Genomic DNA, 18,162 nt, shown 5'->3' with positions numbered 1-18,162 from the left:
CATTTCGAGACTCCTCATCATGTCTGTGATCTCATCCAGGACTCCGAATAACATTCGGTCACCAAATCACATAACCATATAATAGATAATCGTCATCGAATGTTAAGCGTGCGGACCCTATGGGTTCGAGAACTATGTAGACATGACCCAGACACCTCTGTAACACCCACGATGCGGCTATATCTCCCACGTGTTGAAGCACAACTTACAGGCATAACCGCATTGTAAGCAATGTCGCAAGTGAGGTAATCTTCACACAACCCAAGTAATACATAAGGGAAAAACATACATAGTTGGCTTACAATCGCCACTTCACACAATACATGAATAAAGCATTGCATCATCCAGATACATTCAAGGTCCGACTATGGAACCAAAATAAAAAGAAGACTACCCCAAATGCTACACAGACCCCTGATCGTCCCAACTAGGCTCCACTACTGATCAACTGAAAAACAGAACAACATAACGAACATGATCTTCATCGAGCTCCTCCTTAGCTTGGTTTTGTCACCTGTACGATATCATTGGCACCTACAAGCTGGTTTTGGAAGTAATATGTGAGTCACGGGGACTCAGCAATCTCACACCCTCGCGATCAAGACTATTTAAGCTTATGGGAAGGGTAAAAGGTATGAGGTGGAGCTGCAGCAAGCACTAGCATATATGGTGGCTACCTTACGCAAATGAGAGCGAGAAGAGAAGGCAAAGCATCATCGAGAATCTATGATCAAGAAGTCATCATAGAAACACCGTGTTCACTTCCCGGACACCACCAAGAAGAGACCATCACGGTTACACACGCGGTTGATGCACTTTAATTAAGGTAAGTTGTCAAGTTTTCTACAACCGGACATTAACAAATTCCCATCTACCCATAACCGCGGGCACGGCTTTCGAAAGTTCAAATCCCTGTAGGGGTGTCCCCACTTAGCCCATCACAAGCTCTCACAGTCAACGAAGGATATTCCTTCTCCCAAGACTATCCGATCAGACTCGGAATCCCGGTTACAAGACATTTCGACAATGGTAAAACAAGTCCACCAACACCACCCAAACGTGCAAACATCCCGATAGGAGCTGCACATATCTCGTTCTCAGGGCACACCGGATAAGCAATCCGTACAACTAAAACCAGCCCTTGAATTTCCCCGAGGTGGCGCTGCAAGGGGCTCTAGTTTGGACCAACACTCAGAGGAGCACTGGCCCGGGGGGTTTAATAAACATGACCCTTGAGTCCACGGAACCCAAGGGAAAAAGAGGCTAGGTGGCGAATGGTAAAACCAATGTTGGGCATTGCTGGAGGAGTTTTATTAAAGGCGAACTGTCAAGGGGTTCCCATTATAACCCAACCATGTAAGGAACGCAAAATCAAGGAACATAACACCGGTATGACGGAAACTAGGGCGGCAAGAGTGGAACAAAACACCATGCATAAGGCCGAGCCTTCCACCCTTTACCAAGTATATAGATGCATTAATTAAATAAGAGATATTGTGATATCCCAACAAATATCCATGTTCCAACATGGAACAAACTCCATCTTCACCTGCAACTAGCAACGCTAAAAGAGGGGCTGACCAAAGCGGTAACATAGCCAAACAACGGTTTGCTAGGACAAGGTGGGTTAGAGGTTTGACATGGCAATATGGGAGGCATGATAAATCATGTGGTAGGTATCGCGTCATAGGCATAGCAATAAAGCGAGAAACTAGCAAGCAAAGATAGAAGTGATTTCGAGGGTATGGTCATCTTGCCTGAGATCCCGCAAGGAAGAAGAATGAGTCCAAGAAGGAGACAAACGAACGAAGTCGAACGGATCCTCACAAACGCGATGTTATCAGAACTAACCCGAAGAAGCAACACCGAAAAGAAGCAAAAAAAATAGTAATCAACCATCACATAAACATGGCATGATGCACAACCAAGTATGATGCATGTCCGGTTTAAAGAAGCATGGCATGGCAAAGTGCACAAACAACACTACAAATTAAAGTGGAGCTCAATATGCAACTCGTTGCATATTGACGAAACACCACATCAATTATTCGGTTCACTTCTGGTTAGGTACTCAACAATATTAAATGTTGGTTAACATGGAAAGACGTGAAACATAACAAAAACTATACCATCTAACCAATTTAAATGGGGCCGGATATAAGAAACAACATATCCGGTAAATCCCCATATGCATTTAGTAATTTAATCCAAACAACAATTTTAAAAATTCTTGAAGTTGTTATCATGATGCGGATGACATGCGCAAGTTTATGCAATTTTTATTAAAAGTTGACAAGAGCATTGTGAAGCATTTGTCACCGTGGTGGAAAGGAAAGGGGTGCCACGGCAACGACAACGGAAATGGTGCCACGGCAACATTCCGGTTTCGGTAACCCGATTGAGATACCGTTGCAAAGGAGAAGTGTGCGGATGCGTGCAAAAGATGGTGGGATGCTCCCGGATTCTGGGTGTCCCACGAGTTGGCGACAGGGAAGCGAGTGCCAAATTGGACACGGTGCAAACACGAGCATCTCAAACATCGCAAGCATTCGTTCACGGATGCCGTCTCGAGGTTATAACTTCGATGCAGGTGTTATCGGAGGGGATCGAGTTCGATGCGGTGTAGGGGAAGTAGATGTTCTCGGGAAGTCGAGGGAAGTAGTGGTTCACGCGACGGTAGTCGAAGTAGTCGTCCTATCATTCATCGGCGATCATCGGAGCGGTAGTGGAACTAGAGGCTCACGACGTATTGTCGAAAATCACGGCGGCCGTAGTCGTACACAAACGTAGATGTTCAGGGTCGTTGGGGTACTTGTCGGTCCGGTCTCGACGGCCTCGTTTTTGCGACGGTAGTCGTGCTAGTCAGCGGTAGTGAAACTTGACGGGTCTGAGGGCTCCGGGCTTTGTGGTACTTGTCGCGTTCCGGAACCAAAGTGGTACTTGGCAATCTGCAGGACGGTCTTGGCGATTCCAGAGACATAGTTTAGGTACTTGACGCAACACCGCGTAGTCGTCCTAGGGACATCGAAACTAGTTGGACTTGCCAGTCTTTACGAGCTGAAGAGCACTTGGGGTCTTCGGTCACCGGTGCTTGGCAGGTCATCAAGGTGGAACAGGGTGGTCGAGGCCATGGCACGCGGAGGAGAAGCAGGGCCGGGGCGTGTCAAAAGGGTGCAGCAGCTGCTGCTGCTGCCGGCGGTGAGAGGGATGCAGGGCAGGCGGAGTTCCTTCTTAAGGAGGCGCAGGTGAAGGGCGCCGTGGTCCTCTACTGCCGGGTGCCATGGCGGGGATGCAACGAAGAGGAGATGTCCATGGCAGCGTCGGGCAGGGCTCGAGGCAGGGGGCAACCGTGAACCGCGGAGGCGCGACAACAGAGGCCAAAGGGGAGTTCGATGCCTCGGGAACAGCGGCACAAGGACTCGTCGGATCTAGTGCGAGGAGGACAGGAGCGGGCAGCCGGCGTGGTGCTCCTTGACGGGCAGCTCGGGCGCGAGTCTAGGAGGAGTCAGGGCCTCGCAGCATAGGAGGAGAACCAGGGGCAACAAGGTCGCCTGAAGGTGACCAGAGGCTGGCCGGGGTGGCCGCCGGTGGTGTCGGCGTGGGAAGATGCAAGGCAAGGAGAGGGGATCCTCTAGCGGCGCGGGGGAGATGTTGAGGGAGAGACGCGGGGATCGAGCACAACACCGGGGGATCGAGCGCGGGGTTCTGACGCTGCCCCTCTCTCTATGCGTGTGTGGCGGCGCCAGGAGGAAGGAGGGGATCGAGAGGGAGAGAGGCTGAGCGAGGCTAGGGTTGTAGACGCGGCTGGGCCTAGGAGGCTGCGGGAGGCCTTGGCCGAGAGGAGCGGCCAGGGAGGTGGACTCTCTCTTCTCTCTCTCTGACTCTAAATAAAAAAACAAAACAGAGATAAGAAAGAAAAGAAAGGGAGGTTAGGGGAAGAAGTTGGACACGCGGATAATTTTCCCGGACTCACAAAAATGTGCACGGTCCATGAAAAATAGTAGTGGCAAGATTGCAAGAATTAAATTCAAACTCATTTGAATTTAATTCAAATGGTTTGAACTAGGACAAGGTTTAGGAGTGGCCAAAATGTTGAGATTTTTGGTAGAGCTCCGGAAAGTGAAGAAAGAATTTAGGTCAAAGTTTGCAGACCAAACTTGAAGCAGAAAAGACACGGAATTATTTTGCATGTGTGTTATGGTTAATTGCAAAGAATGGAATATTTTTATTCAGCTCCCTAATATTGGGAGGATATGTTATAACGAGATCACCTTGTGAATTCCCTCGATTTAAATGGACCGAAGATCCATGCAATATATTTAGTTAAGATGCAAAAGATTAATGACATGATGGCATGATGACATGATGCAACGCAAAAATAAAAGGGCAGGCACAAATGAAACACACGGCGAAACCCGGAACATATGGAAGTCTTCTCGAGCATCGGTCTCGGGGCATCACAACACTCCACCACTACGAGAGGGTCTCGTCCCGAGATCTAGAATGGCACCGGAGGGAAAAGGAAGAGGAAGAGAAGAGGTAAAACTAAGTTGCTTCTTTGACAAATGAGTGAGACCAAAGAACCTTGAAAGGTTAAGCCATTTCCGAGAATAGAATAAACGGATATGAACGAAGTTTAAGACACTCCGTTAGAAAAGAGGAACAAGGAACATATGAGAACCTTGTAGGTTGAAAGACACAAGAAAAAGTGTTGCAATGGACAAGAAGTAGATGCAAGCACCTCGTTTGACACGAGATGTACAAGGAATGATAAAGATCAAATACGGCAACACTCCGGTTGAGAATGTAAGGTAAAGAATATGAGCTTTGCAATATGGAAGCACTTGGATGAGACTCCGGTTAGAAGAGGAATGATAGACACAACACTCCAGTTAAACAAGATAGTGAAGGAATAAGACTGATATAATTTGGACAGCACTTCGACTGTAAATGGAAGGAATAGAACAAGATCTTGAGAGAGCACGCTTACAATATATGCTAGAACGGAGTTGTTGGATTAACAACAACAAAAAGAGTAAGCTTGTAGTGGGCTTATGGAGAACATCTCAAAATTATGAGGTGACAACCTGCCATTCACGGAAAAGATTTGATTGGATTTATATGACAAGGAGACGAGAAACTATTTCACCGGGAGGATAAATGAAGAACTTGGGTCATTTATAAGCACCATAGATAGCAACAATCCTCAGGGAAAGCTTTTAGGTGAAATATAACCCAATATAACTCCAATGAAGAGATTGATTGGTTTAAAAGATGTCTTGAGCGAAGAGAAAAAGATGGATTTAGATATGTCACTCTTGAAAACTTGTGAATCATGAAACACGAAGGGAAATTATCACCAATGACATAACACCATCTCAAGAGATAAGGTAGGAAGAAGTGCACTTTGGAATGCACGATGAAGAATACTTGAACTCCTCAAAACAAACATGTTTTGAGCACCACGTTCATTTTAGGGTAAAGCTTGGCGGATCATAATTTCCAGAGAAATCTTGAGGACAATTGAAGAATGAAAGGAATCCTTGACGAACCACGATGTAGAGCCTCCATGAAGAACTCCGGTGACCAAATGATGATAAAAAGAAAGAGAAGTTGAAAACACATGGTGAAGCCTTGTTATGATTTAGATGGATCTTCGTGACGAGATAATGCGAAAAACTTGGCACTCCGGAAAATAAAAGATGAGGCAATTGAAACCGAGAATCGATACGATGAACCACTCCGGAAAGCAAGAATTAATCACTTGGATGAACAAAAATAAGAATTATGTTATGCGTATCCTTCACCAATTTAATTGATGACGAGCAAACAGATTTAGCATACTACTTATTCTTGTTGAAAAGGATTAAGAGAGATATAGCGCAACTTGAGAGGGTCTTCAACGATCCGCCGGTAGAATTTGGAAAGAATGAATGAATTGATATGATAACGAAGGAAGAGAAATCTTGAATGAATCACCATAAGAATTGAAAAACGCTTGAAGAAAAGATAAAGAAACACCGGGAAGAATTATGAAATGAACGAAGAAACTTGAGAGAATTTAGATGCAAGTGAACAAAAAGATCACGAGCTAGAACCATAAAATGATGTGCCGGTAAGATTTGGATAACGAGAGATGAAAGCTGGAATGAATAATCCTGAATTGATGGCCTCGAGAGAATCAAACTGACAAGACTCCTGAATTGCTCCGGAAGGATGAAAAGAATTGCCACAATCAAAACAATTATGAGAGGATGACATCAAGCTAGAACCATGAATCTCTAAGAGAGCGGGTAAGATATGGAGGAAAAACTCTTCTTCGGTCATCAAAATCTGAGAATTATGATGAGAAATACCACCAAATTGTTGAGATACTCCGGAATAAGAAGAATGGAAAAGTTGAACCAACGATGAAAAGAATTTGAAAGATCTTGGAGAAATACATATGACTGATGATGAATCATTGTTACATCAAACTTCGAAAAGAATTTGGGAGTAACTCCGGGAAAAATTAGAAGATTCAGGTAAGATCCTGGGAAAAGACCTGTGGGTTAGGGCCCACTCAAAAGAAACACTGTTGAACGATTGCTTGAAAAGAGAGATTCCACTGGTTGAATTTAAATGGCTTGAATGAGATAACATCCTCGAAAGAGCTTGAACGAAAGCAGAGTGTAAGCACGAATCTTCGGGATATCTTGAGCACTCCGGAACAATTGAATAGATAGAAATGACTGAATATGAGGTGCACCAGCAAGAGAAGGTATTGAAACGAGGAAAAAGGATATGATCAACAAAGCTTGACTTGAATCCACCAGAGAAGGAAAAGAATGAAGAATGATGAACTAGTAGAGCATCTTCAAGAGAACCACCGGGTAAGACCACTGATTCAAAGGAATGAAGAGACTTCACAACCATAAAATGGATACTTGATAAGAAACTCTGAGTCCTTAAAGGAAAAGGGTGGGAGGGCGGGAAAACAAAGGAAACTTGGCACGGATGAAACAAACACCGTTGAGAAAGCTGAGATTGAATCTTGCGGATGTTTAAAATGAACGGATCCGCTTGAAGAGAAGCACACCGGTTGAAAAAGAATTAACATGAAAATCTCGATGATCCAGAAGGATTAGTATTCACATAGGAATATGAGAACACCGTTTAGGAAAGGAATGGAATCAACATTTGACTTCGAAGCAACTCGAATACCACAACTGAAAACAAAACAAAGGATTGGCTTGCAGAAAAGCCGGAACAAACATATGATAAAGATTTCGTCCGAAGTTTTCGTGGTGGGGCCCACACGGGCTTGATCGTACAACACCATCATGTACAAGGAAGTGCACATGACATACGAAGCGTCCCCGAGTCAGCATAGCCAAGGACTCTTTAACACATAGTGAGACCACTATAAAACTAACCGTGGATAGGCGGACCACTAGACGTCGAACCCCAATTTCATATCATACATATGTCGGAAAGATATCCTAAGATCTACTTGAATTCCCACTTATAAACTATCGAAACTTTCCTGTTATGCAACCAGCTGTTGGGGATACAGGGGAAGCATAATTTCTCACCCAAAACTAGCAATCCTACATCCAGTTGTATCCATCCTTCAACACATAACCAAGAAACCTTCGGAAATCATTTACCTCAACCTTCGAAAAGCTTCCGTCATACGAGTTATGGAAATACTCCCGAACTCACACCCCAGTACTGGGTGGCGTCGAGGTTATCTCACCAACAACTGCATAAAGGAGATTTCCGATGTCGGCGAAACTCAGGTATTCCAGAACTGCAACTATAAAATTGTGACGAGGACACCTCAGAGATCAACTCCCGGGGCACTGCCACAACCCCTAAATGTCACGAGGCACCAAGAACAATGTTCTCGTCACAAAACCATCGGAACGATTCTAAGATACCCGCGTGATCCTAAAAAAATTTAGTGAAATTTGAGAAGAGAAGAGTTCAAACTCTACGTCAGGATGCCTCACCAGAGCGACGAAGGGACTGAGGAGAAAAAAGAATCCTACTCCCCGATATATATATAATCCTAAATGACTCAAAACATTTTTCTAGACTCAACAACGCCAGCGATTCGATCAAGAAGGGGGCTCCTAAGTCGGGGAAGGCTCTGATTACCAACTTGTAACGCCCACGATGCGGCTATATCTCCCACGTGTCGATGCACGACTTAGAGGCATAACCGCATTGTAAGAAATTTCGCAAGTGAGGTAATCTTCACACAACCTATGTAATACATAAGGGAAAAAGATACATAGTTGGCTTACAATCGCCACTTCACACAATACATGAATAAAGCATTACATCATCCAGATACATTCAAGGTCTGACTACGGAACCAAAATAAAAAGAAGACTACCCCAAATGCTACATAGACCCCCGATCATCCCAACTGGGCTCCACTACTGATCAACTGAAAAACGAAACAACATAACGAACACGATCTTCATCGAGCTCCTCCTTAGCTCGGTTTCGTCACCTGCACGATATCATCGGCACCTGCAAGCTGGTTTTGGAAGTAATCTGTGAGTCACGGGGACTCAGCAATCTCACACCCTCGCGATCAAGACTATTTAAGCTTATGGGAAGGGTAAAAGGTATGAGGTGGAGCTGCAGCAAGCACTAGCATATATGGTGGCTACCTTACGCAAATGAGAGCGAGAAGAGAAGGCAAAGCATGGTTGAGAATCTATGATCAAGAAGTGATCGTAGAACAACCTACGTTCAAGCATTACTCCAACACCGTGTTCACTTCCCGGACTCCGCCGAGAAGAGACCATCATGGTTACACACGCGGTTGATGCATTTTAATTAAGTTAAGGTGTCAAGTTTTCTACAACGGGACATTAACAAATTCCCATCTGCCCATAACCGCGGGCACGACTTTCGAAAGTTCAAATCCCTGCAGGGGTGTCCCAACTTAGCCCATCACAAGCACTCATGGTCAACGAAGGATATTCCTTCTCCCAAGACAATCCGATCAGACTCGGAATCCTGGTTACAAGACATATCGACAATGGTAAAACAAGTCTAGCAACACCACCCGAACGTTCCGACAAATCCCGATAGGAGCTGCACATATCTCGTTCTCAGGGCACACCGGTTAAGCAATCCGTACAACTAAAACCAGCCCTCGAGTTTCCCCGAGGTGGCGCTGCAAGGGGCTCTAGTTTGGACCAACACTCAGAGGAGCACTGGCCCGGGGGGTTTAATAAATATGACCCTTTAGTCCGCGGAACCCAATGGAAAAAGAGGCTAGGTGGGGAATGGTAAAACCAATGTTGGGCATTGCTGGAGGAGTTTTATTCAAGGCGAACTCTCAAGGGGTTCCCATTATAACCCAACCGTGTAAGGAACGCAAAATCAAGGAACATAACATCAGTATGACGGAAACTAGGGAGGCAAGAGTGGAACAAAACACCAGGCATAAGGCCGAGCCTTCCATCCTTTACCAAGAATATAGATGCATTAATTAAATAAGAGATATTGTGATATCCCAACAAATATCCATGTTCCAACATGGAACAAACTCCATCTTCACCTGCAACTAGCCTCGCTAAAAGAGGGGCTGAGCAAAGCGGTAACATAGCCAAACAACGATTTGCTTGGACAAGGTGGGTTAGAGGTTTGACATGGCAATATGGGAGGCATGATAAAGCATGTGGTTGGTATCGCGGCATAGGCATAGCAATAGAGCGAGCAACTAGCAAGCAAAGATAGAAGTGATTTCGAGGATATGGTCATCTTGCCTGAGATCCCGCAAGGAAGAAGAACGAGTCCAAGAAGGAGACAAACGAACGAAGTCGAACGGATCCTCACAAACGCGGCGTTATCAGAACTAACCCGAAGAAGCAACACCGAAAAGAAGCAAACAACATAGTATCAACCATCACATAAACATGGCATGATGCACAACCAAGTATGATGCATGTCCGATTTAAAGAAGCATGGCATGGAAAAGTGCACAAAAAACACTACAAATTAAAATGGAGCTCAATATGCAACGAGTTGCATATTGATGAAACACCACATCAATTATTTGGTTCACTTCCGGTTAGGTACTCAACAATATTAAATGTTGGTTAACATGGCAAGAGGTGAAGCATAACAAAAACTATACCATCTAACCAATTTAAATGGGGTCGGATATAACAAACAACAAATCCAGTAAATCCCCATATGCATTTAGCAATTTAATGCAAACAACAATTTTAAACATTCTTGAAGTTGTTATCACGATGCGGATGACATGTGCATGTTTATGCAATTTTTATTAAAAGTTGACAAGAGCATTGTGAAGCATTTGTCACCATGGTGGAAAGGAAAGGGGTGCCACGGCAACGACAACGGAAATGGTGCCACGACAACATTCTGGTTCCGGTAACCCGATTGAGATACCGTTGCAAAGGAGAAGTGTGTGGATGCGTGCAAAAGATGGTGGGACGCTCCCGGATTCCGGGTGTCCCACGAGTTGGCGACAGGGAAGCGAGTGCCAAATTGGACACGGTGCGAACACGAGCATCTCAAACATCGCAAGTATTCGTTCACGGACACCATTTCGAGGTTATACCTTCGAGGCGGGTGTTATCGGAGGGGTTCAAGTTCGATGAGGTGTAGGGGAAGTAGACGTTCTCGGGACGTCGAGGGAAGTAGTGGTTCACGCGACGGTAGTCGAAGTAGTTGTCCTATCGTTCATCGGCGATCATCGGAGCGGTAGTGGAAGTAGAGACTCACGAAGTCTTGTCGAAAATCACGGTGACGGTAGTCGTACACAAACGTAGATGTTCAAGGTCATCGGGGCACTTGTCGGTCGGGTCTCGACGGTCTCGTTTTTGTGACGGTAGTCGTGCTAGTCGGCGGTAGTGAAACTTGATGGGTCCGAGGGCTCTGGGCGTCGTGGTACTTGTCGTGTTCCGGAACCGAAGTGGTACTTGGCAATATGCAGGACGGTCTTGGCGATTCCAGAGACACGGTTTAGGTACTTAATGCAACACCGCGTAGTCGTCCTAGGGACATGAGAACTAGTTGGACTTGTCGGTCTTTTCAATCTGAAGAGCACTTGGGGTCTTCGGTCACTGGTGCTTGGCAGGTCGTCATGGTGGAGCAGGGGGGTCGAGGCCATGGCGCGCGGAGGAGAACCAGGGCCGGGGCGTGTCGAAAGGGTGTAGCAGCTGCTTCTACTGCCGGCGGCGAGGGGGATGCAGGGCAGGCGGAGTTCCTGCTCGAGGAGGCACAGATGAAGGGTGCCGTGGTGCTCTGCTGCAGGGTGCCATGGCAGGGAGGCGGCGAAGAGGAGATGTCCATGGCAGCGTCGGGCAGGGCTCGAGGCAGAGGGCAACCGCGAACCGCGGAGGCGCGACAATAGAGGCCGAACGGGAGTCCGATGCCACGGGAACGGCGGCACAAGGACTCGTCGGATCTAGTGTGAGGAGGACAGGAGCGGGCGGCCGGCGTGGTGCTCCTGGACGGGCAGCTCGGGCGCGAGGCTAGGAGGAGGTAGGGCCTCGCAGGACAGGAGGAGAACCAGGGGGCGACAAGGTCGCCTGCAGGTGACCAGAGGCTGGCCGGGGTGGCTGCCGGTGGCGTCAGAATGGGAAGATGGAAGGCGAGGAGAGGGGATCCTCTGGCAGCGCGGGGGAGATGGTGAGGGAGAGATGTGGGGATCGAGCACAACACCGGGGGATCGGGCGCGGGGATCTGGCGCTGCCCCTCTCTCTATGCGTGTGTGGCGGCGCCAGGAGGAAGTAGGGGATCAAGCGGGAGAGAGGCTGAGCGAGGCTAGGGTTGTATAGGCGGCTGGACCTAGGAGGGTGCGGGAGGCCTTGGACCGAGAGGAGCAAATGGCCAGGGAGGTGGGCTCTCTCTTCTCTCGCTCTCTGACTCTAAAGAAAAAAAACAAAACAGAGATAAGAAAGAAAAGAAAGGGAGGTTAGGGGAAGAAGTTGGACACACGGATAATTTTCCCGGACTCAAAAAAATGTGCACGGTCCATGAAAAATAGTAGTGGCAAGATTGCAGGAATTAAATTCAAACTCATTTGAATTTAATTCAAATGGTTTGAACTAGGACAAGGTTTAGGAGTGGCTAAAATGTTGAGATTTTTGGTAGAGCTCCGGAAAGTGAAGAAATAATTTAGGGCAAAGTTTGGAGACCAAACTTGAAGCAGAAAAGACACGGAATTATTTTGCAAGTGTGTTATGGTTAATTGCAAAGAATGGAATATTTTTATTTAGCTCCCTAATATTGGGAGGATATGTTATAAAGAGAATCACAATGTGAATTCCCTCGATTTAAATGGACCAAAGATTCATGCAGTATATTTATTTGAGATGCAAAAGATTAACGACATGATGGCATGATGACATGACAAAAATAAAAGGGTAGGCACAAATGAAACACACGGCGAAACCCGGAACATATGGAAGTCTTCTCAAGCATCAGTCTCGGGGCGTCACAACCTCTCCGGTCAATTACCAACAGCGGAACCTGGATGCTCATATTGGTTCCTACATATTCTACGAAGATCTTTATTGGTTAAACTGTAATGAAAACATATGTTATTCCCTTTGTCATCGGTATGTTACTTGCCCGATATTCAATCGTCGCTATCTTCATACCGGGAAGTCTCTTTACTTGTTCCGTAATGCATCATCCCACAACTAACTCATTAGTCACATTGCTTGCAAGGCTTACCATGATGTGCATTACCAAGAGGGCCCAGAGGTACCTCTCCGATACTCACAGTGACAAATCCTAATCTCGATCTATGCCAACACAACAAACACCTTCGGAGATACCTGTAGAGCATCTTTATAATCACCCAGTTACGTTGTGACATCTGATAGAACACAAGGTATTCCGTCGGTATCCAGGAGTTGCATAATCTCGTAGTCAAACGAATATGTATATGACATGAAGAAAGTAGTAGCAATAAAACTAAACGATCAATATGCTAAGCTAATGGATGGGTCTTGTCCATCAAATCATTCTCCTAATGATGTGATCCCATTCATCAAATGACAACACATGTCTATGGTTAGGAAACTTAACCATCTTTGATTAACGAGCTAGTCTAGTAGAGGCTGACTAGGGACACGGTGTTTTGTTTATGTATCCACACATGTATCAAGTTTCTGGTTAATACAATTCTAGAATGAATAATAAACATTTATCATGATTTAAGGAAATATAAAATAACAACTTTATGATTGCATCTAGGGCATATTTCCTTCAGTCTCCCACTTGCACTAGAGTCAATAATCTAGTTCACATCGCCATGTGATTAAACACCAATAGTTCACATCTTTATGTGATTAACACCCATAGTTCACATCGCCATGTGACCAACACACAAAGTTTTCACTAGAGTCAATAATCTAGTTCACATCACTATGTGATTAACACCCAAAGAGTACTAAGGTCTGATCATGTTTTGCTTGTGAGAGAGGTTTAGTCAACGGGTCTGTCACATTCAGATCCATATTTATTTCACAAATTCCTATGTCTAGAATACTCTGTATGGAGCTACTCCAGCTAATTGATCCCACTTTCAATATGTATCCTGATTGAGACCCAGAGTCATTTGGATCAGTCTAAAAGCTTGCATCGACGTAACTCTTTACGATGAACTCTTTATCACCTCCATAACCAAGAAATATTTCCTTAGTTCTGTAAGGATAATTTTGACCGCTGTCCAGTGATCTACTCCTGGATCACTATTGTACCCCCTTGGCAAAATCATGGCAAGGTACACAATAGGTCTGGCGCACAACATGCCATATCATATAGAACCTATGCCTGAGGCATAGGGAATGACCTTCATTCTCTCTCTATCTTCTGCCATGGTCGGGCTTCGAGTCTTACTCAATTTCACACCTTGTAATCCAGGCAAGAACTCTTTCTTTGACTAATCCATTTTTTAAAACTTTATCAAGGTATTTGCTTTGTGAAAGTCCAATTAAGTGTCTTGATCTATGTGGGGACCCCGACTCATGAGTCGTGATCACCGAATGCACGTGTACAGTAATCCCAGAGATCAATGCTCACTGAACACACAGAAGCTGAATAACAAGAGTCTTACATCCATACATACCATCTTACACAAATTATGACCATTATGATCAAGTCTTACATAGATAAAGCCACAAGGGCTGAATACCAAATAAACTTAAGTAGCGGAAATCTTCGTCGATAAGTAGAACCCACGCCATCTGCCTTAACCCTACAGGCATTCTGACTGGGAAACGTCCTAGTTCGCATGTTCATCTCCAAAGAACTCTTCTTCGAACTCTTGTTCTTCCATGCCTGGCCAATTAAATAACCAGTGGCCAGCCAATGAGTACTTTGAATGTACTCGCAAGCAACACATGATTGTAACAAGGCACAATAATGCAATGATATAGAACTAAGTAGGTAGTTTGCAGGAAGATAGTTTTAGGTGCAATGTCATGATCTATCAAGCTGTAAAGTATGCATCATGAGGGTATAGATATCCGTATGAACAATTTGCAGTTATCAACATAAGAAGAGTTGGACAACAATCCAACTAGATCATCATGTCAAGTCATCTGACTTAACCCAATTGGCTTCATCAACACACACACACACGGTTTGTAAAACTATGGACGTAATTTAAGCAGCACCTCCCAACTGTCCTTGACCGTGGACACGGCTATTCGAATAGTTCTACACTCTGCAGAGGTCACACACTTTACCCACAAGATCCGGGGAACTTCCATGTCATCCACGACCTGCGGTACCTCAAGTACCCGGGGTAAGCACCTGATCACTATCTTTCCCTAGTTGACACTAACATAGAGTCCACTCGATTGGTATTAACCCCCGTGCCCAACATTTCACATCTTAAAATTGTGGAGCCTCGCTCCCATATTCATCACATACCATAAGCACGGGGTACCAAAGAGGTGTATGGTGCCCTATAAAAACAGTCATGGCCGCCCTACCTGGCACAACCCCATCCCGAGAGAGCGCAACAACGACTCTCTCGTCACTAGTAATGCGGGCTCCAAGCTAGTATCGGCCTAGGTAATCAATAATGCCCTTTCCCATATAACGGTAGAGTGGTTGCACATGTAAGGTTGGGACAGTCGACAAATCTTAAATCTAATCCGTTTTCGAAAACAACACACACACTTTCCTCGGTACACCACTTCGTCATAAAGTGGTTACCCAACTCATTATCTCCTTCGGGCATAAGTGGCACCCGACAGGGCTTTCGAAAAGTCCTTTGAAAACAATCTTGCTTCCATCACCATGCATATGCCCAACCCATTTCCATAGCAGTTACTTAGCATCCTAACTACTCCCACTCGCATAATCCTCATAGAAATGTAGGGTCATGCATCATCCAAGTGTCAACGAGAAAAGCAATGGAGGCAAACCACCTCAAGTGGTCACCATTTTATCATGACTTCGATGCAAGCAATGAAAGTGCCATATGACATGCATAAAAATGGATTCTTAGACATGGTCAAAGGGTTGCTTGCCTGGCTCAGCAAGGTCTTCTGGGTCTTCAAACTCTTCTGGCCTAACTCCTTCGTCAGCAACGCAATCTATCGTGGCAAAATAATAACGAGAAAAATAAGGCAATAACAAAGCAGAAAAACCAAAGTGCTCAAAAAAATGTCAACTCCTTTTTTGTTAAATACTAGGGTGAAAGATAAGAAGGGGAAAGTTGCTAGTTTTGGAATTGGAGTAGCAGAATAGATGAAATGGATTTTCAGAGGGGTTTAAATATATTCAAATTTGAATTTGAATATGAACAGTACATAAAAGTTGGTTGGACATGAATGAAAGTTGTACCATTAAATAGGTGGGATTTTTAAAAGATTTTAGGAACTCGAATTATTGCATTTGGATTAATATTTAATCCTGTGGAATTTTTACAAGTTTGACAAAAAAGAAAAAGGAGAAGGGGCACTGAGCCCGCTGGGCTATAACAGCCGCAGGGCGGTAGCCTAGCCAGCGAGGCGGCCCAGCCGACCCGACGCTCGCGTGCGCCAGGTTTTTAAACCTGACGGGTGGGGCCCCGCGTTAGTGAGAGAGGGCGCGGGAGAGGGAGAGGGAGAGGACAGAGAGGTTGACGAGTGGGTCCCCTTGTCAGGGTCGTCGTCAACCCTCTTCTGACGGCGGCGAGGCTTACCGGCGATGATGCATGGCACGACGAGCTTGGGAAAGGGGAGGGACGGACTTAGAGTGATGTCACCGTTCGGGTGGAGGTGGAACTGGTCGCCGGGGTGGTCTGGTTCACCGGCGACGAGGACACGCGGCGGAGGAGCTTCGAGTGGTGGCAGTTCCGGCAGCTATAGAGAGGGGAAACATGGGGCACTACTAGGAAAAGGGCTATAGATAGGATTGACACTAATGGCGCACCAGGGAAATAGTGCGCCAGTACTATATACTAATGGCGCACCAGTTGGTGATGCGCCATTAGTGTGGAAGACACTAATGGCGCACCAGAAAACAGGTGCGCCACTAGTGATCATTTTTTTTCATTTTTACATACATACTAATGGCGCATCCTACTGAAGTGCGCAATTACTAGTTCTAACTAGTAATGGCGCACCAGACATGGAGTGCGCCAGTACTGAATTTTTTTTATTCTTTTTTTTTGCAAAACTACTAATGGTGCACCGCCTCACCGTGCACCATTACTAGTTTAAACTACTAATGGCGCACCTTGTAAAAGTGCGCCATTAGTATATATATATATATATATATATATATTACTTTTCTGCAAAACTACTAATGGCACACCACCTGCAGGTGCGCCATTAGTAACCAGGGTTACTAATGGCGCATTTGCAGGTGGTGCGCCATTAGTAACCTGGGACCCCAACAAGATATTTTGGACAGCCCCACACCTACCCACTCACTTTCCCCACTTCATTCCCTCCACCTCCTTCTCCAAGCTTTCGGCTGCCTCCTCCTCCTCACCTCATTTCCACCATAGATTCATCAAAATTAAGTGGTGAAATTACCTTTTTTTATATAGGTAAGTAAGGGGAAAGCTATCTTCATGATGTAGATCTACTTTTTTTCTCCCTAGCTCGCTCCAACAACATGCACATGCACTTTTTGTGGCCTAGCTAGATCTATGTATGTTTGTGGTGTTGCATGTGTTTGTGGTGTTGCATATATGTTTGTGTTTGCAGGTACCGGTATTTGAAATGCGATAGTTGCCAATATTTTGCCGGAATGTCGATTCATTTCCGTTTCGGCGAGAATTTTTGCACTATGCATTCTTTTTGGTCCTATTTTTAGGGAAGGTCATGCCAAATTTTTTCTTGGTTCTAAAATATCGTTTTGCTCTACCCCGCAGGCGACCATGGTCCGCACGATGACCGAAGGCATCATGAATAGGTTTTTGAGCTCCGCGAAGGCCGAGATGATTCAAAAGAACGAGACGGAGATAAGATGTCCGTGTCGAAGATGCAAGTTGAAGAGCCTTATTGAGGACCCGGATTCCGGGCAGGTGCGGGACCACCTGCTCTTGTGTGGTTTCATGGATGGCTATCGGTGGCAAGGTGATGAAGATGACTATGAAGTCGTCCATCGGGGCTGGGCAAGAAATGAGGAAGGGCAACAAGACAAGTACCACTGCGGCGAGGGTGGGCGAGAAGACGAAGAATCTCCAGGACATGATCACGACGGTGATGCTGTACACAGTCATCATGTAGAAGATGTCGTACATGATGATGAGGAAGATCAAGACGAAGGGCATGATCATGAAGATGAAGATGCGGGAGCAGACGACGATGGAGGCTGGGTGCAGGACCCTCATATTCAAGAGCTGCTTCTCAAGCAGACGGATAACGCAAGAGCTGCCGCCCGAGAGAAAGCCAAGCTAGATCAACTGGAGATAGACGCGGTTACTCCATTGTATGAAGGATGCATGCCCGAGGATACCCGCCTGAAAGTAACGCTCGTGGCTCTGGAGATGAAGGTGAAACACAAAATGACCAACGCATGCTTCGACGAGAACATGTCATTCTGGCACGAACGTCTTCCCAAGGGGAACAAGTGCCCGACCAGTTTCGAGGAGGCGAAGAAAATCGTGTGTCCTCTGGATTTACCACACGTGAAATACCATGTGTGCATGAACAATTGCATCATTTA

This window comes from Triticum urartu, chromosome 6A, assembly GCF_056163025.1.
Source record: "Triticum urartu cultivar PI428250 chromosome 6A, HENAU_Tu73, whole genome shotgun sequence".
Taxonomy (NCBI): Eukaryota; Viridiplantae; Streptophyta; class Magnoliopsida; order Poales; family Poaceae; genus Triticum; species Triticum urartu.
This window is presented reverse-complemented; position numbering follows the sequence as displayed.